This window comes from Cheilinus undulatus, linkage group 13, assembly GCF_018320785.1.
Source record: "Cheilinus undulatus linkage group 13, ASM1832078v1, whole genome shotgun sequence".
Taxonomy (NCBI): Eukaryota; Metazoa; Chordata; class Actinopteri; order Labriformes; family Labridae; genus Cheilinus; species Cheilinus undulatus.
Genome location: NC_054877.1, coordinates 3,860,763 through 3,885,263, shown reverse-complemented (window position 1 = coordinate 3,885,263; position 24,501 = coordinate 3,860,763). Strand labels below are relative to the sequence as shown.

The following is a 24,501-nucleotide window of genomic DNA, read 5'->3' as shown; positions in this document are numbered from 1 at the left end:
TATTGAGATGCCTCCTCTGCTCTTGTTCTGCTGCTTCTCTCCCTGTCGAAGGCTTTTCTTGTTGGCACAGGAAAGGCAGGAACATGTGCTGGAAAATGAAAAACCCAGAGCTTAACTTCTCTGTCAGCAAACCACTCTGTTATAGCAATACTTTAACACATGTGATACATGCTGCTTCTTAAAGGGGCCACGCTGATGCCACCTTCTTTAGCTAATGTACTGTCTACCTGAGACAACCTGAATTAAACCCTAATTGAATTTGCATGAATTTGCATCCTTTATCGTTGTAGATTGATGGTATGCAACATTAGCATGAAGGTTTGTATCTAGGGGTGGGTAAAAATATCGATTAATCAGTGCATCGCAATATTTGCTCCCCCAATTCAATATCGATTCAGCAAATCCTCTGAATTGATTCACCTCCTGGCCAGTGGGGGTCGCTGTGCGTGTGATTTGCGTTGTATGGACGGAGGCCGCACTGACCAAACAACAACTAACCATTACCATGTTATGTGAGGTTTATCACAATTTCCAAGAGGACAGAAATATTAATTAAGTTTACATGCTCTTTACTTTTTCAGTGTTTATACAGAACTGTCATGTTTTTTATTTTTGTACTCCATATGCACAAATAAGTTATTATTGTGAAAATTTTTATTTTCAGATGTTTTATTGCTATAGAATATGAGGTGACTTACCAAATATGTTCACATGGGCATGAAAATAATGATTAAAAAAAATTGTCAACAGGTTATTTGTGTATTTCTACTTCTTACTGAATCGACACTGAAGCATTTAAATCAAAATCGAATCGATATCGAATCGCAACCTAAAGAATCGAAATCGAATTGAATCGTGAGGTTCTTAACAATACCCAGCCCTATTTGTATCTGACCTCGTTATTTTTCCAGTCAGCTGCAGAAATCTCTGCATTTTTCTCCAGTTCAGAAGCTCAAATTATCAAACTGTTTCTCTACTTCTACTGGCACCAATATCGTCTTGAATTGCATGCATGCCAGTTGTTATTTGAATAAATGATTAGTCAGATGTTTGAAAACATGACTACTCCTACTTTTACGTTAAACACTTTGCACATTTTTTCACTGTGGTTGAAAGTTGGTGTCCTTAGCTTCCTCCCAGCTCCGTTACCTCTGCCTATTTACAGCAACAGTTGTGTCTGGAGCTCCTCAGAGGAGAACAATACTCACATTTAATGATCCTGATGGTGACACAGTTCCTACACCAGAAGAGAGGAGGGGCCTGGCTGCTGAGTGTGCGAGTCGGGCTTTAGGGCTCGCTGCAAACACTAGTGAGGCCGAGTCAGACAATGAGGCTCTTAATCCGTTTAAAAGAACAGCTTTATTAGATTCTCCGCTGAGGGGCGAGATCCAGAGCTCCCATGTGAGTGATGCTGTAGACCGAGGGATTCCTATTTTGATCTTCATCGTCAGCAGCAGCACCGCTGACGTTCAACCCTCTGAGATTATTTTATCTTCATGGACTTTATGCATCTTTTATCGACCTTGTTGGGAAATCTTTGATGCCATCTGCATTTTTATCGCACCTGCAGAGTCTTCTCCTGCAGCATCTGTGCAGTTAAACAAACCAAGTCCAAACCACCACCAGTAGAAGCACTGGTCTTTATTTAAATGTAAGATTAAACTTTATTAACATGTGCTAAAGTTGTCTGTGAACTGGCTCACATTTGCATGAACCTGCTGGAATTTTAAAAAAGTTTTCAGGAGGCAGAATGTGTTGGAGGGAAATGTGCTTTAACTGTTTGCATTTTCCCTGCATTGATAGTTTCTCCCGGATGTCTTGTAAATCCTCCTTCAGCTTGCGGTGGGGCTCACAGAGGTCCAGCCTTTCCTGGAAAGTGACTCCTTGGCCTAAACTCTGTCTTTGGCAGCCTCCTCCTTAACTGACAGAGGAACCGCTGGAGAACTCCGACCAATGCCTCCCTCTCTGTATACAAACCATGTCACTTCCTCTCTAACCGATGGGCTCTAAACCTGGAGCTGACTGTTGGGAGTCTGGAGAGCAGCCAGGAGCGGCTCGGTGGGGCGTTGGAGGTTTACAGTACTCCAGATGGTTTCTCTTACATATGTAAATAAAATTAGCTCTGCTCTGAACCAATACAAACCTCCATTCCCTCATATTGTTGGAGGACTTCCTTGTAAGGCAGCCAGGTGCTGATTACACTGTTCTCTGTCTCTGCGGGGTTGTGTTGCTCAACACTGATAGGACGAGAGCTGCACTTCCTGGTACAGGTTGATTGTCAAAGCAGGTTGATAAAAGTGGGTTATCAAAGTATTTATTTAGTACTAGCAGATGTGCAACAGCCTGAGCCTCACCCTGCTGAGTAGTTTCAGTAAAATGAACCACTCCTGGGTTTGAGAACTGTTTTAAGTGCCCTGATTTAATGTATTTTTAGCAATGCAAGAACAGAAATGCTGTATTTCAGAGCTGACATTGTCTCCTACTGAGAACAATGTCTCAATTTCAGGAGATTATAAACTGTGCTGTGGTAAAAACAAGGCAAAGACAAGTTAGAAAGTCTGACTCAAATTTCTGATTTTTATGGAATGAATTCTACAAAAAAAAGCAGAAATTTAGAGGAAATGACAAAAGGCTGAACAAAGAGAGTGGCTAACACTTTGGGAGGATACGCATGCAAACATTTAATTTCACTATATAGTACCATTAGAACACACTTTGGTTGTTTTTTTTTTAAGTGACAATACATTTATAAATTATCAAATGAAAACTTACTTTATTGAAATTATTCCCTCAAGAAAATCTCAAGGAAACAATCAGAGTTCACTGGTTTTCCTGCAGGAGTAAATGGATAGATGTCTGCCTTTATCAGAAATATTTACCCTTTTTTTGTTTTTCCTGAAACCAGTTTGCGACCCACTGAAAACAGCCCTGTGGCCCCCTTTTGGGTCCCGACCCACCAGTTGAGAACCAATGCTTGCCCCCTTACACTAATTTTATCAGATGTTTACCCTTTTTCATTACTCTTTCACAAAAATTTTGCCAATTTTAGCTAAGTTTTGAAACTTAAAACCCATTTGTGTTCACTTCTACCTATTGTTGCCTCTGTTGACCCTTTTTTGTCTCTTTCACTCCCTTTTTGCACCCCTTTTTGCCCATTTTAACCACATTTAACCAATTTTTGCCAGTTTGTATCAATTTTTCATCCCATTCCACCTAATTTCCACCATTTTTTTTCCACTTTAAAGCCACTTAAGCCACTTTTTAATCCCCTTTTACCAATTTTTGTGCCCATTTTTGCCACTTCAACCCATTTTGGGTTATTTTTTTGCCAGTTTTATCCAATTTTTGCCACTTTTAACCCATTTAAGTTCTTTAAAAATTCAATTTCACCACTTTTTCACCATTTTTTTTGCCATTATTAACCAACTTTAGCCATTTTAAACCCATTTAAATTGTTTTTTTACAAAAGTTTTTTTCATCTAAAGAAGGCTAAATGAATAAATAAAGATATGTGTTTCTTTGATACGAGTGGTTATTATTCAGGTGAAATATAAAATATGGTTTACACAGCTTAATTTAATGAACCATGATTTTGCTGACCTCCATGGGCCCCCAGTTTGGCTGAGTCCCAGAAACCTTCCCCTTATTCTGCAATGTTCATGGCTGTTCATCCACCTTCAGGTACAACGGGGGTCCCCGGTCTCTGGCACCTTTATTTTGGGGGTCACAGGCTGAAAAGGTTGAGGCTTACTGCTTTACACCACTCCACCCAGTACCTGGCGTTGGGCTTGGTGATGTGAGGCTGGCATGCAGCTGCTCAGCCATGGAAACCCATTCATGGAGCTCCTGCTGCACAGTTTTAGTGTTTAGAAGTTTAGAAGTCTTCAGCTATGGAATCAGCAGAGCGCTGGTCTTCTGCTTTGTGGCTGAGCTCCTGCTGTTGTTCCTAAACTCTTCCACTTTCTAATAATATCACCTACAGTTGGCTGGGAATATCCAGCAGTAATGAAACTTCACCAAGTACCATGCCTGCAGTCACTGATCTCTTCAGAACGAACATTTAGGACTCAAACGTTTGCACACGGAGACAGCGTGGCGTTTGATTTATACACAGGAAGCAGATAGTGTAAACACATTATTTAAAGTGTTTCTTCTTTGGGCCTTTTTGCCTTTATTCAGAGAGGACAGGACAGTGGATGGTGTGGGTAATCAGGTTGAGAGAGTGAGGAATGACGTGTGGAAAAGGAGCCACAGGTTTGATTAGAGGCTGTGCTGCCTGCTCTGAAGACTAGCCTCCAAGCTCGGGTTCAGTCTCACTGCTCTGCGTCCCTGTATGACATCATTCCTGTGTCTCATGCTGATATGACTGCTCTCAGAAACTTTGGTGCCTGTCTTAGCCAGGACCGTCATAATAGTTTAGAGATCTGTAGATCTGATCTATGTAGTCTAATGAAGTCAAGAGTATGATGATTAAACAGATAATTTCATGACGTATCAGCTTGAGATGGGTTTATTGTCATTATTTCCTCCCTTGGCTTGTGCAGCTCTTAACTGTTGCTTTGGGATGAACCGAAGAAGTAAGTCCAGTCTCTGTGGTGGGAAAAGAGTGGAGAAACAATAAGCACTCATGCGGACTGAAAGCTCTCATGTTAAGTGAGTGGCAGCCATTCTGCTCGGAGCGCCACAGCCCTTGACCCTTAAACAAGGGGCAGGAACCTTTCTCTCCCATGTCATCTGTTAACGTGCACGCCAGCCGTCTAAATGCACAGAGGAGTGAGGCTCTGTGTGTGTGTGTAGGAGAGGGAGGGGTGTTAATGTCTTCTGTCTGATTATCTAAGTCCAGCTTACTGGGTCATGATGGAGACGGATGATGGAGACGTGCTCCTGCATGACAAATCACCGGCGGAGTTTTCTCCACAGGAAGGAGGGACGGACATCATTTACTCCTTTCAGGCTAGAAAAAGAAAATTTCCATATTCTCCTCTGCTGCTCCGTTGAGCTCATCAATAGCATCAAATGACCTCCTCCTCCTCGCTCCTCATTCGCTGTGTAACGCCAAACAATGTGACTTCTCTGTGCTGCTTCAAATGAGCCATTGTGCACTTTCGGGAAGAGTTTGAAGGCTGTCTTATGTTACACAGGCTCTCTTTGGTTTGTTTTCTCACATAACTAGGCAACTGGGTGACCGAGGAGGTGGGAGGAGAGAGAGAGGTGTACGCTCCGGCCGTCCACAGGCTGAGATTTTACCCCAGCAGTGAGAAAGCTGTGGATAAAAGTGACCATTAACTGTTGAGTAAATCCTCTGCTGGCTGCTGTAAACCAATAACAGACGTGCTGTCAAAGTTACACAACGCTGACCTACTTTAGATATGATGACATCCATGAACTGTAAACGCTATTATGTCACGCTAAGAAGGCTCAGGATGATCCAGCAGATCGCTCCCTCAGAAACTGATCGGCAGATATGACTCTTTGCTCCTTTTCAGTCGCCAAGAATCCAGGAAGTAGAACTTCTGCTGCATGAGCTGAAGGCCCAGACCTGTTTCTAATTCTGCTGCTCCTGTCACTATCCAGATGTGCCATGAGCTCATTTGGATGAAAGTTCTCCCCTTGCTCATTTTCTTACTCAATATTTAAAAATATCCATCATGATGTGTTTTTGCACAGCTCTTTTCCTCCCCAAACGTGTTTTTTAGACATGAATCCTAAAGAAAGAGCTGTTATTTCTCAGTCTTTTAAATGATATGCTTTCTTAAAGTAGAGGATTATAAACTGATGGTACAAAAGTGAACTAGGGCTGACCACTGACTCACTGTCATTGCCACTGCACCATGAAATATGCGCTGTACTCATTAGAAAAAGACACAGTGAATTAGACTGGGTACATTTTGTGAATTTTGATGCACATCTGTTAAAAAAAAGTAAACCCCAAACTGGTTCCCAGTTAATCCCAGGGCAGACAGAGAGATACGCACTCACACCTACGGTCAATTTAGAGTCTAAACAGCCGTGTCTTTGGTTTGAGGGAGGAAGGACTGGTGGAGAACCCATGCATGCATGAGGAGAACATGCAGACTCCACACAGACAGGCTCTGTCTGACTGGGATCTGAACCAGGAGCCTTTTACTGTGAGTCAACAGCGCTGACCCCTGCAGGGCCTCACAGTTCCTCTTCAAGTCAAACGTGGACTTAAACGTCACATCAGCTCTGTGTGAAAACTGAGAACTGACTGTCTAAGTCATTCTCTGTCCACTTTTCCCTGACCTGGATGACAAAGGTCACTGGGTCAGGGAGAGGTGAGTTAGAGAACCGTCTCTTAGGTGGCTGTTATGGCTGTGGTGTGGGTTTACTTCATTAAAAACTACAGTTTAACTTTGATGGATGATTATTCATGTTTTTAGGAAAATCTCAGGACAAGAACAGCCGTCAGCTTTTATTTCTCAATTTGAAGGTTCTTGATAAGTAACAGGATTTCATAGGCATTTCATTTATCTCATCATTTCAACTTCTTATCTAATGATTTCAACTTTTTATCTCAGAATTCTGACTTTTCTTTATAGAATTGTGATTTTTTAATGTCAGAATTTTGATTTTTTATTTTAGAATTTTGACTTTTTATCTCATTTTGATTTTTCACATTATGTTGACTTTGAATCTCATAATTTTGATTTTCATCTCATAATTTTGACTTTATATTGTAGAATTTTAACTTTTTATCTCATTATTTTGTTATTTTATCTCATAATTTTGATATTTTATCTGATAAATTAGACTTTTTAATCTCATAAATTTGACTTTTTATTGCAGAATTTTGACTTTTTATTATAGAATAAATATTTTTTATCTCGTAATTTTGATTTTATATTTTAGAATTTTATCTTTTTTATCTCATAATTTTGACTTTTTCATTTCATAATTTTGTATTTAATCTTGTAATTTTGACTTTTTATCTCTTAATCTGACTTCTTATCCCGTAATTATGACTTCTTATTTCAGATTTTGACTTTTAATTGTATTATTATGACTTTTGTATCTTATGATTATAATTTCTCTCTCAGAATTCTTATTTTTTTATCTCAAATTTTGACTTTTTATCTGATAATTTAGACTTTTCATCTCAGATTTTAACTTTTTATCTGATAATTAAGACTTTTCATCTCAGATTTTAACTTTTTATCTGATAATTTAGACTTTTTATCTCAGATTTTGACTTTTTATCTGATAATTTAGACTTTTTATCTCAGATTTTGACTTTTTATCTGATAATTTAGACTTTTTAATCTCAGATTTTGACTTTTTATCTGATAATTTAGACTTTTTATCTCAGATTTTGACTTTTTATCTGATAATTTAGACTTTTTAATCTCAGATTTTGACTTTTTATCTGATAATTTAGACTTTTTAATCTCAGATTTTGACTTTTTAGCTGATAATTTAGACTTTTTATCTCAGATTTTGACTTTTTATCTGATAATTTAGACTTTTTAATCTCAGATTTTGACTTTTTATCTGATAATTTAGACTTTTTAATCTCAGATTTTGACTTTTTATCTGATAATTTAGACTTTTTATCTCAGATTTTGACTTCTTGTCTCATTGTTTTGACTTTCTATCTCATAATTATGACTTCTTATCTCATAATTTACTTTTTATCTCATAGTTCTGACTTTGTATCTCAGAATTTGACTTTTGTTTCATAATATTGACTTTTTATTTCCTTATTATGCCCTAGGATTCTTCTTCTTTTTTTAATAATTGCCTCGCTTTAACATTTAAATTTTGTCAGTGGCTTCTTTAAAGACAGGGCAGTAGATGGAGTTTAGCTGATAGGGAGGGACAGTGTGGAGAAAGACATCCTTATGGGACAACAGTCTTTATATAAAAACCATGTAGACAGAAGTACTTGGCTGGTGTTGCTCTGTTTATAGTCTCCTAACAGACGTAAAGATGCTAAATAATAAGTGGTAAAATGAGACTAAAAGGAGAAATCTTCCTCCATACTGTTCCAGAAATCTCTGAAGGACACTGGTAGGATTCAGCAGCTTGTTAAGACGAGAGCGATTTATGTTGAGTGTCTTAAACGAATGTCCTTGTGATGAATCTGGATTCATTATAGAGACGAGATTTTATAATCCTGTAAAGAAGATTTCATTACAGGCTTATGTTATAGGAAAGGCAATCAGGAAAGAGGAAAACAGAAACATTGACAGAAAGAAAGGTTCCAGAGTGGAGGTCTGCAGGTCGGCGGCCGACTCTGTGAGAACGAGGATGGAAACCTGAGGTCACTTCGGTTTGACAGAGGGAAACGTATAAACACTTAACAAACCCTCTGAGGATGATGCAGAGCCCCCGCTCTCTGTTTAGACCCCGTCATGAGCATGTAAACACTTGTCACAGGCCTGTTTGTAATTCCCAGCTTTTACACACCGGCTATTTTTACTCCTTTATTGAGGACAGACTCTCTTTGACCCCGAGACTCTCTGCAGTCAGGTCAGAGCCTGAACACGTCTGCATTTCCTCCAGTATACAGATGATACACATTCAGCAGATTGTGGAGTAAAAAAACAAGAAAAGAGGAGGAAGGATTGTGATTATAACTCTGGAACGATGCCAAAGAACAGCCTCAGGCACGACGGAAACAAAATACATGTGACAGTAACAGAAAGTAGAAAATTTGCAGATGATTCACCTGAAAATACCTCCAGCATCAACTCATTCCCAACAGAAGAGGCTTAGATAACTCTGAATGTGTGTAGCCATGCTTTTGAGCAGTACGACAATCAGATGAAGTTTCACATAGCGACTGTAACCGGCATAAAGACATCATAATAAAGGAGCAGTAGGTAGAAATGTGCTAACGCTGGCCAAACAAGCCTGAATCGTTGTTTTAAAACGATGTAGGTTGAGAAAGTGGCTCTGGCATCTATGATAGGGAACAGTATTAAAGCACAGAGAAAGTTAGCTCATGCAGGAACAAACATGATGTGTGCATGAGACTGGAGGTCAAAGCCTGTGGAAGTTTCCGGCTTTAGTAGAGAATGAGGTGAACGTGTTGTTAAGACAGCTACTGCATGCTGCAGAGCACAGCTGAATTTCTGCCTCTGCTGAGGTCTCACACAGAGACTCCTACTTCTACTGGAATAAGTGGACGCACAATGATGCTGCAGCATTAGTGGAAATATTAACACTGCTTTAATGTTGTAAATGTGTGTGTGTGTGTGTGTGGGGGGGGGGGCAGATACCCCCCAGAACCATGCATACCACAGGCTGAATGTCCACACAGGAGACATTTGTGTAAATCCAGGATGTGCTGAGCTGCCAGGCAGAGATGAGAGGATTAACCTGCCAGCAGGACGGTCACACGATGAAGAGGAGGAAGCTTGCGTGCAGAATGTAATGCAGGGCAAAAGCCCACGCCAAACTGGTTTTAGGCTGGAAGGCAGGGGCGTAGCTAGGCATTTTGGGCCCCCGGAAAGAATTTTATACAGGGCCCCCTTAACTGGCTAGCCAAGCAACAAGTGTTGGTTAAGTTTTACAAATATCCATGCATTTTCATGTATTTTTGAACCATAATTTCCCCATTAATGATCAATATTGCTACTCTGGTTAATTTAAATTTACTTCCATTATTTCACAGCGCTGGACCATTTGGACATTATTAAGGGAGGAGCAGAGACCCCCCAGTATTTTATTTTACTCTGTTTCATACAAACGTCAGTCTGTGGACTGGTTTATTTAGTAACTTTTGATTTAATGTTGACACTAGTTACTAGGGCTGAACTTCTGCTACTTGAAAATTGCAGCAGGCCATATTGCAGTTTAATCTAAGTTTTAAATAATTGCCCAGCCCTGTGAGTTACTAAGAAAAAATAAATGAAAACACTCTTTTCATTGCAGTTTATCAAGGGCCCCTCCCCACTGTGGGCCCGGGTGATCAGTACCCTCTTTCCCCCCCTTTCTGGTCGACTTACAGAGAAGAGGTAACATCTGGAGGAGTGCCAGTCCAATCAAGTAAAAACAGGTTTCAGTTATGTTCAGGTAAACGCTGAATTAGTCTCTCTGTCCTTTAACACTAGAACCACCGTGGATCTCTGTATACCTAAAACAGCCAACGGGTCAAATCTACCTGTCATTAAAGTGCTTTGATTTTCATAAGTAGCACTGATGGAGGACTGTTAGTTAATGTCTGACATTGAACAGCTTTCTAACTACACATAGCAAACTAGATCACTGTTGGAAGATGGTCCGCCACGTAGCAAACTTTCTTTGGGCTGATTACTAATCCAGAAACTTCATTCTGGATTCTTCTTCATTAACAGCACTGAGATTACCTTTTGACATTTAACAGTGGTAAATGTCTGTTTTTTCCCTGCTGTGTCCATCTATGACTATTGATTAGGCGTAGCTGCAGTAGAGAGAAAGTATTTCCTGCCTGTTGGCTGGCAAATTACAACCCAACCCCCCCTAGCCAGACCAGTAATAGTTGTATCCACTAGGGCTGAATGATTTCTGAAAATAATCTAGTTGTTTTTTGTTTTTTTCCAGTATTGCAATGTGATTTAATTAGTAATTTATTTCCTCTTACTATTTATTTGCTAATGAACACAAGCAACAGATCAGTCTGTATCATAACCAACACAATAGCAGATTAATCCTGGGATGAACAATTTTGAAGAATAAAGGGTTTTTTTTTTCTACTGTTATTGCAAATTTGATATTGATGTATTGAGTGAAATCAAGAATCGGAACCATGTACAAAAAATCCTGTTTTCTTCATTTTTGTATGTTTTTCTTGTTAAATATGAGAATTATACAAAACTATCATTCCTTTTAATACAACAGTTCATTTCCGATTTTTAAAGTTAGTCAAAATCATCAAAATTGTTCAGCCCTACTTTAATCTAATAATGTGTTGGTTTTAGTTTAGAATAAATTATTGTTTGTTTTATTGGGAAAATAAATGAGATGAGAAACTTTGGAAATAATCACGTATTAAATCACAATATTGGGTTTAGATTATTTTCCTAAATGCTTCAGCTCTAGGACATATTGTGTTTTAATCTAAATTTGATTACATTTCCCAGCCCTAGTTTTCACCCACATTAGTCTTGCCAGAGCCAGGACAGCTCTGCAATACTACTTTTATTTGTCCTCTATTTCTATTGTGTTTCTGTCGCCAATGTCCTGCTTTGACTAAGACACTTTTTGCTGCTGTAAACTGGAATTTCCCCTTGTTGGACTAATAAAGGAATTTCTTATCTTCAAACTCCCCTAACATCACAGGTATGCCAGAGTCCTCTTAAAGAGAAGTCTTGTTTCAGACGCCGACTCTCAGCCTCAGAATGAGCCAAAAACAGCTGAGAATCAGTCGTCAACACCCTGACACCCCAGCAGCGCTCAGCTTAGCTAATGTTCTGCACAGGGATTTCCTCCTTGTTTGGCAACAGGAGTCTCCAGGGCTTTTCCCCAGCAAGTTCACATGATGCACAGCTCCTCTAACGGCGTCAGAGTCAGGAGTACTCCCCCCGCACAGGTCTCTCATTCATATGTGTCAATGCAATTCAAGGCTGTGAGGGTGCACCCAAGGCTCAGGAGCTAAGGCCCACCAACCCCTTTTAAGCTGGGTTAGACAAAGTTTAGGGCTTTCACCGTCATCCTGTGCATTCTCAGTATCTGACGCCGTCACTTTCATTTTCACAGCAGCGTCAGACCTAGCCAACCTTACACAGGTGTTAACAATGCTAACTGAACTTCAGACATGCTCAGACATTCACACACGCTTGTTCTCTCACTATGTTGACTACCCGAGACACCTGAATGGACCTCAGAGGTCGCTGCTGCTTCATCAAACACTCTGAAGACACAAACCTCGCCGCCAATGTTGGCAAACAAGACTGTTTCAGATTGGTGGACAAGTTTGAAAATAAAATGATCATAGCAGAGGGACGGTGAGAAAATGACTGAATGTTAGGGATGTTGGCGGCTCTGAGAGAGCGTTTATTCCTGGACAGTGAGGGGCGGACTGATGTTGACATGGCGTGGTCTTTACAGCATGTGTGTGGCGTTTTTATGGTTTCATGTGGACAGAGATGTGGTAGAGAATGCAGCATGTCTGTCCTCTCTCCATGCTTGTCTTCTCAGGTTTTTCTCTCTTCATCAAACTCATCTGCTCTTCTTCCTCTTTTTTTGTTGCCTCAGATGTTTCCCAGAGATGGAAATCCCTTTTATTCCTCTCAGTTAACGTTTTTCTGGCTCTGTCTCTAATTATTTATAACGGCGTACCACATTCCTTCATCTCACTCTCTTCTCCTTCGCCGTGCGACCTTTTTATTTTGAGATCATTTCCTAATCCAGACATTTTTCCTTAAATATTTAATGCTCCTGATGCAGCAGGCTGCGGCTCTCTCTGCTTCGCTTACTCGCCTCGAGGTCAGTGTGAGCGATCCAGGCGGCAGAAACGCTCCTCTCCAAGCGTCTGTGAAAGTGCTTCCTTCACCGCTCCGATCCTCTTCCTTCACTTTTTTTAAACCAATGTGGAAAACACTCCTGAGCAGATGGTCGCTGCGGCTTTGGATGGAAGTCAGGGCCGTCGTGGTGTGGTGTGTATGTGGCTGCTTTACGTCCCACGCTGTCCCTCTGGGGCTGAATGTGACTTCCTGTCGCCCTTCTACCATATGTTACTGGTACAGGATGTAAAACTGTCAAATTTTATCAGGATAATACTGATATTTGTCCTCCATCTGGATGGGTTTTCAAACATTCAGACGACTCCAGCTCTGAGGTGGAGAACTCTAAATCTCTGCACTGATTCTGGAAGTTTTTTCGACTGACTCTGAGCTTTAAGGTCAGGATCAGCCACTAATTTAGACTGATGAATCTTCTGTCTCTGCTTTGCACAGTTTATTGCATTTAAGATAAAGCTGAACATTTTCCTCCTAGCTCCAGAAACACAAAGATGGTGTTCAAATGTCAAACTCTGTGTTTTATTTTGCAGCGAGGACACCAGTGGGCGGCGTCACCACGGCTCCGTCCATTATTCATAGAGTCTCCAGTCCAAGCCCATCAGTAGTCTGAGGACGGATGACTCCGGAGACTCTGGTGGACATCGGGGTCAGTCATGAGTCCCACATTGTTTGACATTTTGCTGCCAGCCACATTAGAGATGGAGCTGTGCGGTCTGGATGAGTCTTATTGTTCTCTGCTGTAGATTTGCCCTTTAGGGACGGAGGTTGGCTTGTGAATTAGGTCATCACTGAGCCTACTGTACGCTGTCACCAAGCCACGGAGAAACCCGGCATCTCCAACATACGTGTTTATAACAGTAATGAGAGGGCTGATGGGAGGGAGGTTTGTGGTCGATTTTAAACCACATTTTTCAACAATAATTCTGAGAATTATTTTTTACCCTTAGTTTTATTATTAGGGAGGCAGAAACATCCTATTGGACGTTCAGATGTTCAGACATTGGCACCCAAGGTTGAATGAATTGAACCAAAAACATTTTAAAAAATCCCAGCTAAATTATTTTCCCACTAGTTTGTATCACATACTCACTAAGAGCACTCACACTTACCTGAAAATTTCACACACTCTATGTGTGACATGTTGCATGCATGCTCTGGCCGACTACATGCACCTTCACACACTGGATCTGTTTGTGAACGCTGTGCAGCTCTGAAGAGCTAGAAATGAGAGATCACAGGAGAACGAGGAGTTCAGGAGGTGGTTTGCCGTTCTTTGGGTACTGTTCTATGAACTGTTTTTGCTTCTCCTGTGGGTGAGAAGGTTTTCAGGTTTTCAGGTTTATTTCTTTCTATAATAACTGTGTTTAAAAAAATGGACCTATCTTCATTCGAGGCATTGCGACTTATACCACCGGCTGTGACATAATTCTGATATAGCAATTACGTTTTTATATTCCCATCCGACTCCCATGGACATAATCCAGTCCTGTCCCAATTCAGGGCCAGAATTTGGGTACCCAAAGGTTGGGTATCGTTTGGGTTTAATTTATTGCGGGGCCAAATCAGCATGTTTTATATGCCATATGCCCTTCCTATATATTTAAATATGTGGCCCTTAGTGGAAAAAGTTTGGACATCCCTGGCTTAGTGGTGAGGTTGCGCCCCATGTACGTGGGCGGCCAGGGTTCACATCCAGCCTGCAGCTCCTTTCCCGCTTGTTTCACCCAAACTCTCTTATCCCCAGTACTTTCTGGCGCGACAGAGTCGTGACGTAAGCAAGCAGCAACAACAGGCCGGTGCTATTATGGTGGAAGACATTACCATTGATGCTGCTAAAGCGCCTATTTTTTATTTTTTTGGATTTATTTTTGGGCTTTCTGTGCCTTTATTTGACAGGAGGAGGACACAGAGCTGGAAACAGGAGAGAGTGGGGAGAGACATGTGGCAAAGGGCCATGGGCTGGGTTCAAACCCAGGCCGCCCACATATGTGGGTGTCTGTGCGCCCCTAAAGTGCCAGTTTTATCAGAACTTGACAAAATTTGTTCGTTAAAAGAAGAACAAAGAACAGCAGTGAGTTGTTTTCTTTTCAGAAACGACAGAAGTCGTGCACTGACATGTCTACAGTCGCCATGGTTCGCGTTATGCAGTTCTCTATGGAGTTTACTCCTCAGCAGCGGCCATGTCAAGATGTGACAGAACGTTCATCCAATCACGCTCCAAGTTTTTTTTCAAAGGCCCTGCCCTTTCCCAAATGCTGTGTATGGGAGGTTTACCAGATAGATGTGTGAAACAAATCCATCTGGCATGTCAGGTTAGCTTTTTCATGCATAAAGCTCCTATTTTATTTCCTTGCCCATTTTTTCGTTGGTCATTTTGTGGTTTGTTTCCAGCGTTTGCCCCCTTAAGTGCCTCACTGCGGTACTCTTCCTCGGCCCTGGCACTGTTAGAAGAGTCGTGCTTCGGCACAGTAAAAATGCTCATTTTTGTGCACAATGTGGACGTGACAGTATAATCAATACAGCCATTCCTCTGCACAGCCATGTTAAACAATGGCACAGTGTTAGAACACTGCATTACCCAAAAATGACTCAAAATAAGCCACAAAATGAGTCAAAATGAGCCTTAAGATAAAGATACGCAGCTCCAAATTAAAACCCTAAACAGTTTCTTAATTGCTTTCAGTGTCTTTGTCCAGGTTTATCCTCTCTGCTCCTGGTTTGAACACCTCCTGTAACCTCCCTCCTCTCTCTGCTGCAGGCTCACTGAGTCCGTATGTTCGGCCCTTCTGTCTCCTCCCACGTGTTTTTGGAGACAAGCAGACGGTAAAAACGAGGAAGAGATAAAACAGGATTGAAATGATGCAAACGAGGCACGAAGACCCCTGGAGGCCCCCAGCAGTGTTGATGGTAGACCTTAAGCGCACCGCTACCGTCGCCCCTTTACTCTCTGTTTCCATCATCATCACAGAGACAGACGCAGGATGAGGAGCGTGGGTCTGACCTATATTTTAGACCTAAACGTCGTGATGCACAGATCAGAGAGGAGGGGGAGACAGAGGGGGATCCCTTTCATTCCGCATCATTGCATTTTCTAAAATGTGTTAAATATGGTTTTCAACTGAAGAGCTTAATGATGATAATGCCTTAGACTGCTTCTGTCAGCATTCATGCTGTTAAATCATTTTTATTCCTGTTTTTTCCAGAACTTTCACCATAAAAACTGAAACTTTACATAAAGCTTTGATGCTGGATGTATAGATGAACACTTTATCAGCCTAAATGTGTCACTTCAGCATCGACACGAAGAGAGGCGTAGACTCAGAGGGAGACTGTGCTCATGCCCTCGCTCCACTTGTCATCACCATGTCAGCTCCGTGACGTGACTCTTCTGATCGCCGCTGACCAGACAGCGAGGTGATGGAGGTCAAAACGTGTTAGTGAGGTGACATATCCCTCTAGAGGATGCCCTGTAGAGGTGCTCCCTCCCCCCATAGCCCCAGTTTATCTCTCCTTTACCTGTGCTCTTCTCCTTCAGCTCTGTCTCCTCATGTTTAATCAATCTGGCAGTTTGATGAAGACACAAAAACAAGCATGCACACGCTTTATACAAGCATTTAATTCATGCATTCTTTTAAAAATGTGCAGAAATACTCATAGAAAATATTAAAGCAGGGCACAGAGAAAGAGTGAATGAACTGAGATTGCATAATGCAGCGAGTCCTCGGCGCCGTCCCTGGTATGGGATTGGCTCTTGGCAGACCTTGGCAGCAGGTTGCCAAAGTCTTGGTCTAGAAACCCAGTTAGTGCTTCTTATTGGACAGAGTCCAGCGCCGATGTCTGACAGGGACCAGCTGATCTCCAAGAACGCACCAGATTAAACCGGCGTTACACAAGCAGCAGCTCCGTCTGATTGGATGATACGGCTCAGACGTGGTCGGCAGTATGGCCTTTATCTAACACTTAAAATGTTCAGGGATTATTCCTCTGGATGTAAAGCTCATCAATGAGGGGAAACCAGGTGAAACCAAGTAGGGATGCTCAGTTAATCTCAATTTTATTGTTAGTTCAGTGGAAAGATTTGGATTTAGCGCATTGCAAAGGTCTGTACTTATCTCAGTCATGCATATCAGCAACGCTTTTCACTCAGCAGGTTTACACACGTTTTTAACAGTTTGACTTAGATTGGACTTTTAAATACCTGCTAACATGGTACCGTTGAATCATGCTGCCATAAATAGAAAGGTTTAAATTGCAATTTGCACCATGAAGCCCGAGTTCGAGTCCGGCCTGTAGCTACCCTCCCATGTGTTTCTCCCCACTCTCATCCCCGTTTCTGACTCTATTCACCTTCCTCCACTATGCCTAAAGGCATAAAAATATATCTCAACTTAAAAACCTGCAGCCTCTGTGCAGCTGTGCAGCTCTCTAGCACCAGCTGTTTGACCATGTGGTCTGTGATCCTGCCGTAATTGACCACTAGATGAGGTTTCAGCCTACTGTGATAGTTGTGAAGTACAGACCCACTCCCTAAGAGTAGCTCTGAACACTTCCACTGGTCACTTGTCTTGAATGTGGAGTTTTTTTCAATGAAACCAGCACACTGCAAAGTTTATTTACTAACCTGTGTATTATTGTTTTCTTTAAATGCACAATAATGACCTATGGAGGGAGAAAAGCTGTTAAAAAGTGATGCCGCCAGCCTGGCCTGTGTTTATTTATCAAATTTTAAATGTTGGTGGCAGCGCTGTTTTCCTGCTGCTGCTCTAATGGTGATGAGGATTAATCCTTAATTTTTTTTTAGTTTTTTTGATCATGCTGTCCACATGATCACATTGTGTTTTGTTTGTCATTATTAGTTCATATCAGCTCGATACTGGCTCTTATTAGTTGGCTTTCACATTAGGGGCCGTCCTAGATGTAAGTGCACTTGGGCCCTAAAGTCTGGTTTCTTCTGGTCAGTGTGAATACAAACAAACTGTGCTCGGGCACGGGCTCACATGGGGAGGTGGTCTCAGACGTGGTTCAAGCTCTGTGTGCATGCTCTGGGACAGTTTGCATGAGATGTGGATGTAACCGCACCAGAGTATCCTATCAGCTATATGACATCATGGTAGGGCTGGGCAGTTGATCGCAAATTAGATTAAATTGCATTATGGCCCACTGCAGTTTACAAATCACGGAAGGCGCAATATTTCTTTGACCTGAAATTTCTGTCAAAATACCAGATTAAAACTTTTTTTTGCAGCTGAGGCGTTATGCATTAAATATCATGCAATCACATAAGTGCCATTTTTTTAAGAATAGTCTGCCAAAAATCATATTTTCTTCATTTTTGTATGTTTTTCTTTTAAAATATGAAAATGACATAAAAATGATCACTCCCCTCAAGACAAGAATTCATATCTGATTTGCAATACGAGTCCAAATCATCACAATAAGTTATTTTACAAACTTCTGTGGTGACAGGATGGACTTTTACTGGGTTAAAACAAAAACAATCTTGGCTCAGGTCATGACCCGTGGTTGCCATGATAGATTCCTCTTCTTTCTTCTCCTTGGCAGATTTATAAACCAGCTACGTGCAGACCGCCACCTGCTGGATCTGACTAAGTACAGACGCTACTGAGCCCTGGCACGGATCGATTTTGTACCCCTAGTATTCAGGACAGAGCTCCTTTTAGTTTAAACACAATGGGCGTTAAAAGTGTGTCTGATACACCAGAGGAACATTTTAACCAAAGACAGTGGCGTCCTCATGCGGGGCTGTTCTCTAAGTCGGAGGCTCTCAAACTTTTTAACCCACAACCTCAAAACAAAGGTGCCAGAGACCGGGACCCGCACTGTACCTGAAGGTGGATGAACACAACCATGCAGAATTCAGAGTAGTCATGTGGAGACAAGGCTGTCCATAAGAGGGGATAAAGGGGAGAGCTTTCTGGGTCTCAGCCAAACAGGGGGCCCATGGAGGTCAGCAAAATCATGGACTATTGTAAAGTTAAGCTGTGATATCTATATTTTATATTTAACCTGAAAAATAACCACTCTTATCAATGAAACAAATCTCTTTTTTATACAATTTGTGTAGTATATGGCCTTCTTAAAATTTTAAAAATATATATTTTTAAAAAAAAAAATTAAGATGGGTTAAAGATTGAAAAAATAATGTCAAAAAATGGTGGAAACGGTGGTGAAGTTGGATTTTAAAATTGGCAGAAATGGGTTAGAAGTGGCAAAAATTATCTAAGAATGACAAAAAATAATGGAAAAAAGTCAAATAAGGATTACAGTGGCAAAAATGGACGTAAATAGTGGTAAAAGGAAATTAAAAGGTGGCTAAAAAAGGCTTTTAAATTGGCAAAAAATAAGTGGAAAAGTGGTAAAATGTGGAGAAAATTGATATAAACTGGCAAAATAGTGCAAACTGAGAAAGAGAAAATAGGTACCGGCAAAAATGGGCATATCAGATAGTGAAATGTGGTTAAAATGGGAAAAACTGGGCATAAAAGTGGTAAAAATGGGGTTAATAGTGGCAATAATGGGTCAACAGAGGTAACATTAGGCTTATGTGGCAAGAATTGGTTTAGAAGTGGCAAAAAAGGCAGAAAAAAAGTGGCAGGAAGAGTTTAGAATAGCAAAAATAAGTGTTAAATGCCAAAAATGTGTTAAAATTTGTGGGAAAAAATGATGAAAACTGGTTACAATTTGGCAAAATTTGTGTAAAGTGGAAACAGTAGAATTATAAAAATATTATTAGCTTTTTAGGGAATCTGGAGACCCCCTCTAGTGTCTATCAATCTAAGTCTAGTGTCTCATGACCCCCAAGTGGATCCCGATCCCAAGGTTGAGAACCACTGCTCTAGATTGACTAGATATAGTACACAGACAGGAAAAGGATAATTACCACTCACAACATCAGCAGCACCTTCAGTTAGTGAGTCCTTCACTTTGACTGATATCTGTCACGGTTGGTGTTTTCAGACGTCTCTTTACGTCCATATGACAGATCTCCTCTGTCATTTATGGAGGTGAAAATCATCACAGATCACGGCTCTGCCTCCTGGTTTTGGGGTAAAGACTCGGTCAAGCTGGGGCTTCAGTTTGATCATCCTCCACAGGGATATCTGCACACAGTCCAAACCCAAAAATGTGTACTTGCAGTAAACTGAGGATCTCTGAAACCCTGTAAGCACCGCGAAGAGCTCTCCAGCCCCGACGCACAAAGAAATGGTGCATTTGAGGTCAGCTCACTGTCGGAACAATCAGATTATTTTTCAATATCCCAGCATACATTCTCTGAGACGATGCTTAGCTGCTGTTTCTGCTGAATAACTGAGAGGAATGTGATGACACATCAAGAAAACTCTGCAACATCTCCATTCCAGATTAGCATAGAATGAGTCTAAAGAAGATGATTGAGTCCTTTTCATCATTTTAACAATCTGAAATGTTTTCACTCATCACTGCAATCAACTGCCTACATTTATTGCACTGATTTTGTGCATCGGTATCATTAGGAATGTTGCAGTTCTGCTCAGCTGTGGCTGGTTGAGGAGATTTTTAGTTTGCATGATGGAAAATTGGGAAAGTTTGTATTTAACTCAGCAGAATTCATGCTGCATGTTTTACTTTCCCAGCTCGTTAAATCTGTCAAAAGTTCTCAACTTTGTTTGACTCTCCTTTAGAAAACAAGCAAAACAAGACGTTCTTTCTGTTTTTTAATTGGCTGCAGTCACACTTTGTCCTCTCATAAACTCTCCCATCTTATGACTGTCATGCTGGCTCTGCAGGCTACCAGAGGAACCCCAGTTTGACCCCTCCCTTTAAAACTTGAACTGCTCCCCCTGAGCCTCACAGCCACTTCAGGACTCCAGTTCCCATCATCCCTCCCATAGCAGAGATCATGAAGAGTATGTGCGGTGAAATGATGATGATCTTTAGACCTGCTTGTTTGTGTTGCAGTGCATTCTCGACTCTTTAAACCCTGGGTCTTCCTTGAGTTTATTTCTGTTTCCATGCATCCTTCACTCATGTCCTTCCCTTGCATCTTAGCTCCTACCAGAGTGGAATTTAGAGAGCGACAAAGAGGAGACAGAAACAGAGGATGATTCACTGTATCAATCTGATGATGAGCTGCACAGCTGATTCTCTTTAAACCTCATTGTTTTTGGAAAATGCCTCTCTCCTGACAGAAAACAGACAGAATGTGCCTTTAATGACTGAGCCATCATGTGAATATGTGGCAGAGATAATCCTCAGGACTTGATCCTCGGTCTGTTTCAGTCCAGCTCTTCCTGAATCTCATCTTTCTTTGTGTTGAACTCTAGTAGCTCCGCGCTGATAAAAGAAACCTTGTGTGGTCGCCTGCAGACGTACAGAGCTGCTTTTGTTCCTGCAGGACAAAGAAAGTCAAGAAATATTTCCACGGGGTCGGGGTCGCTCGCTCGGCTCTAACTTTGAACTTCTGTCTTTGTTCAGAAGGCTTCAGTTTGTCATGAAGATCTCCATTTCCCTGACTAAACTTCTGCAGGCATGCATGATGCATAATTGTTCACCGTGTTTTTATCCTTGCTTTCATCGTCATAACCCTCCAGTATTTTCACAGGTAGCTGGGTTTGTTTGTTCAGGTTGTGTCTGACAAAAACATGTAAGTGTGTCGTCCCAGTCATTTCTGTCTTTTCGAAAGCTGTGGAAACAGATGAGAGCTTCAAAACAGTCTGAGGTGTGGGCCGGGTCACTTCCTCCTGTGGGCAGAAGAGGAAACACCGCTGGGGGTATATATGGAGGAAATGTGCTTAATTTAGTGCCAACAGCAGGTTTTAACAAAAGATGCAAAAAGATTGGGACGGTATTTTACAGTCTGAACATCTGTACATAAACAGATAGATTGCACACAGACTTTTAAATCCCAGAGATAATAATGCATGTCAGGGTGATCAGCAGTACCTAAACTATTCAAACATAAAGAAAAAGACCAACACAGATCAGCATGAATTAGGGCTGCTCAATAGTGGCACAATCATCATTGAATCCTGTTTATCTGGTTTCATGACCTTGGAACCTAACGTGATTGAAACTGAAACCTGATTAATTGTCCATGAATAAGGCGGTCCAAACTTTGTTGTTTTTGCTGTCAGCTCCTCCACAGACTAAAACACACTCCCCTTATAGCAGGGGTGCACCGATTGCAATTTTCTGGCTGACCACCGATCTTTAAAAAGCCTGACCTGCCGATTCTGATTTTGGCTGATACCGATTTTTTTTTATAACTGACAGCATAAACCTTCAATGTGCCAAACTTATTTTATTGAAAAACTCTGAACAATACCCATGAAACAATACAAACTTGTTGTTGTAACTGCACATGAGGTAGTTCTCTCAAATATAAATGAAAAGTTTAGAGCATTGCTGTCCAGACTACTAAATTATATCAGTTCCTTTAGTCTGTCATTTTTCACATTGTAGTAGGTAGAGGTAGATAAGATCGGTTTCATATGTAAGTATCGGCTGATCCCCCAAAATTAAGGAAATCGGCGCAGATCGATCGGCTGGCCGATTGATCAGTACACCCCTACCTTATAGGCTAATGCTAACATGACTGTAGTAACAGCCACTTTATTGACACGCTGCTCTTTCCTCATACATCTGTTCCACTCTTATAGATGATGTCTGCATGACGGCAGCTTTAACTCCAGCTCCATTAACACCATCAGTTACTGAAGCCTCAGTGTGAGCGCATCTCCAGTCGTCAGTGCTCTTATTAGCCGGCTAATCTTTCCCACTCAGGTATAATCACAAACGATGTGTGCCAACAGGGCTAACTGTTGATGTGCCGATTTTTTTCACCCAACATTGCGATTGCAATTTAACGTGATTATTCTTCAGGTTCCTCAACTTATAAACCATTCTGTATTACAACACACAAAGCTATTTCCCACAGAAATTTATATCAAATCTCCCAAAATCTTCAAATAAATGTTCAAAAATTCTAAGAAAATGACTGAAAATTAAAAACCTGCCCCACCGCCCAAAAAATCAAATCAAATTTCCAAAAAATTACAAATAAATTCCTCAAATTATCACAAAAATACAAAAAAAAAAAAAAAAAATCAAAGCAACCCCCCTCCCCCGAAAAGGAATCAAATCAGCTTCTTAAAAATTTACAAATAAATTTCTTAAATTTTCATGAAATTACCTAAAAGTTTCAAAGCTGATTTCCCCAGAAATTTGAATCAAATTTCCCCACATTTACAAATAAATGTAAAAAATTTCCATTAAAATACCTAAAATTTTCTAAAAAATTTTCAAGGAAATTCAAATCAGATTCCACCCAAAAATTAACAAATAATCTCAACAAATTTTCAAGACTATACTTGAAATTTTCAAAGCCCCCCCCCCACACACAAAACTCAAATCAAATTCCTAAAAATGTCAAAGTTCATTTCTCACATTTCCACAAAAATATCTTAAAATTTCTAAGCAAAAAATCCCCCAAATTTCAAATAAATCCAACAATAATATCTTATTGCAATTATTTAGTCCTACATTGCAAATTTGATATGAATTGTAATGAAGGGAGTGATGATATAAAGGATTTCTTATTTTGAAGAAGACAAAAATATTATAATTGGCACTTGAATGTTTGCATTATGTGTAGAGCAAAACACCTCTGCCCCCATAATAACACTGAGGACCCCAGAAGTCCCTGGAGGATGTTGAAGCATGCATTTTTCACAAAAAACATCATGTGCACATTTATTTTTTAGGGATTCTGTAACACTTTAATATCAGTTTGTATCTCACTAAAAAAAATTTGTTTTTATTTTAAATTAAACTGTTTCATGTAGTTTTCCAGTCATGGATCAAATATGCCATTTAAAAACATTAACATTTATCTCTGCTTTTGGAAACCACCTTCAGAGATATTTCATGACATAGAGTATGTGTAATACTTTCTATAGCTTTAGTCAGTGTGGATTTTCTCATCCACAGCAACCTCCTCAGGTGATTCAAGCATGCACGTCTTGACGGTCTCTGCAGTTTTAGATGAATTTTTCTTTTTTGTCTAAAATCCAGGTGACTAGTGGTGAAGCTCCGTCTTGTTCTGTACAAGCCTGAAGAAGGGTGCCATGTCTTTGCTCCCAACTACAGGTCCACCCCAAAGTCTTTGAGATAAGTGGTGTCAAAGTTAGCATGAGTTGTCTTAAAATGCCATCGCAGGTTGTGTTCATAGATACTTTAGTGTCATTGCATAGTTAAAACATGAGATTTCATTCGGCAGTCTCCTCTGTAGCAGTAAACACAGTCGTCCAAGCGGTGGTTAGCTGGTGAGGGAGTGGACACCAGCGAGAAAGATGCTCAGTATGGCATATTTGTGTGGGGCTGCTCTTAGCCTAGCCAGCAGCCTGGCTCGCTTGCCCCGCTTCCGCCTTCTCGCACAACGCCGCCTCTGCCTCCTCCCCACCCGGCTGTAGGTCGTGCTGCCTCTGTGTCCTCCTTTCAGTCTCTGAGCGCCCTGTTCTCCTGTTTATTTCATTCACCTTTTTCTGGTGCAAACCAGTCAGACAGTGGTGTAGAGATAGCAGCTTTTGTTATCACCTGGTTGGACCCTGGATTACTGAATAAGGACAGTAGAAGGAAATGTTTGATTTTGGACTGAACATCTTGCTCTGGTCTCAGTGGTAAACTTTCTCAGCCCTTTCAGAAAAACAACAAAGTTTACAGGAAGTGAAAAGCTTCAAAAAAAGACAAAAAGCAGTGGAGCGTTTGGCATTTGGCTGTTTTCAATTTTCAGTCTGTTGTGTTTGTGAGACAGAGAGCAGCAGTTTTCTGGATGTTGCTGCTAGTTTGGTGGAGTGTGTGTAACAGCGAGGAGTGTGTGTGTGTGTGTGTGTGTGCCGCTGAAGAATGTTTCTGTGAGTGTTTCTCTCTCTCTCTGATGACCAGTGACAGATGCTCTGCTCCAGGCTGCTCTAACATCTGTGTCTGTCTGTGAGCAGGAATGTGCGTGCCACCAGCCTCGCTACAAAGAGGCTCCTCT

General features: G+C 40.9%; 1 protein-coding gene across 4 annotated transcripts in view; it reads left to right on the top strand.

The window, feature by feature from the left end:
- Nucleotides 1–24,501, top strand: part of dip2ca (disco-interacting protein 2 homolog Ca) — a 287,916-nt gene that overhangs the window by 23,601 nt on the left and 239,814 nt on the right. The gene's annotated exons all lie outside the window — the stretch shown is intronic.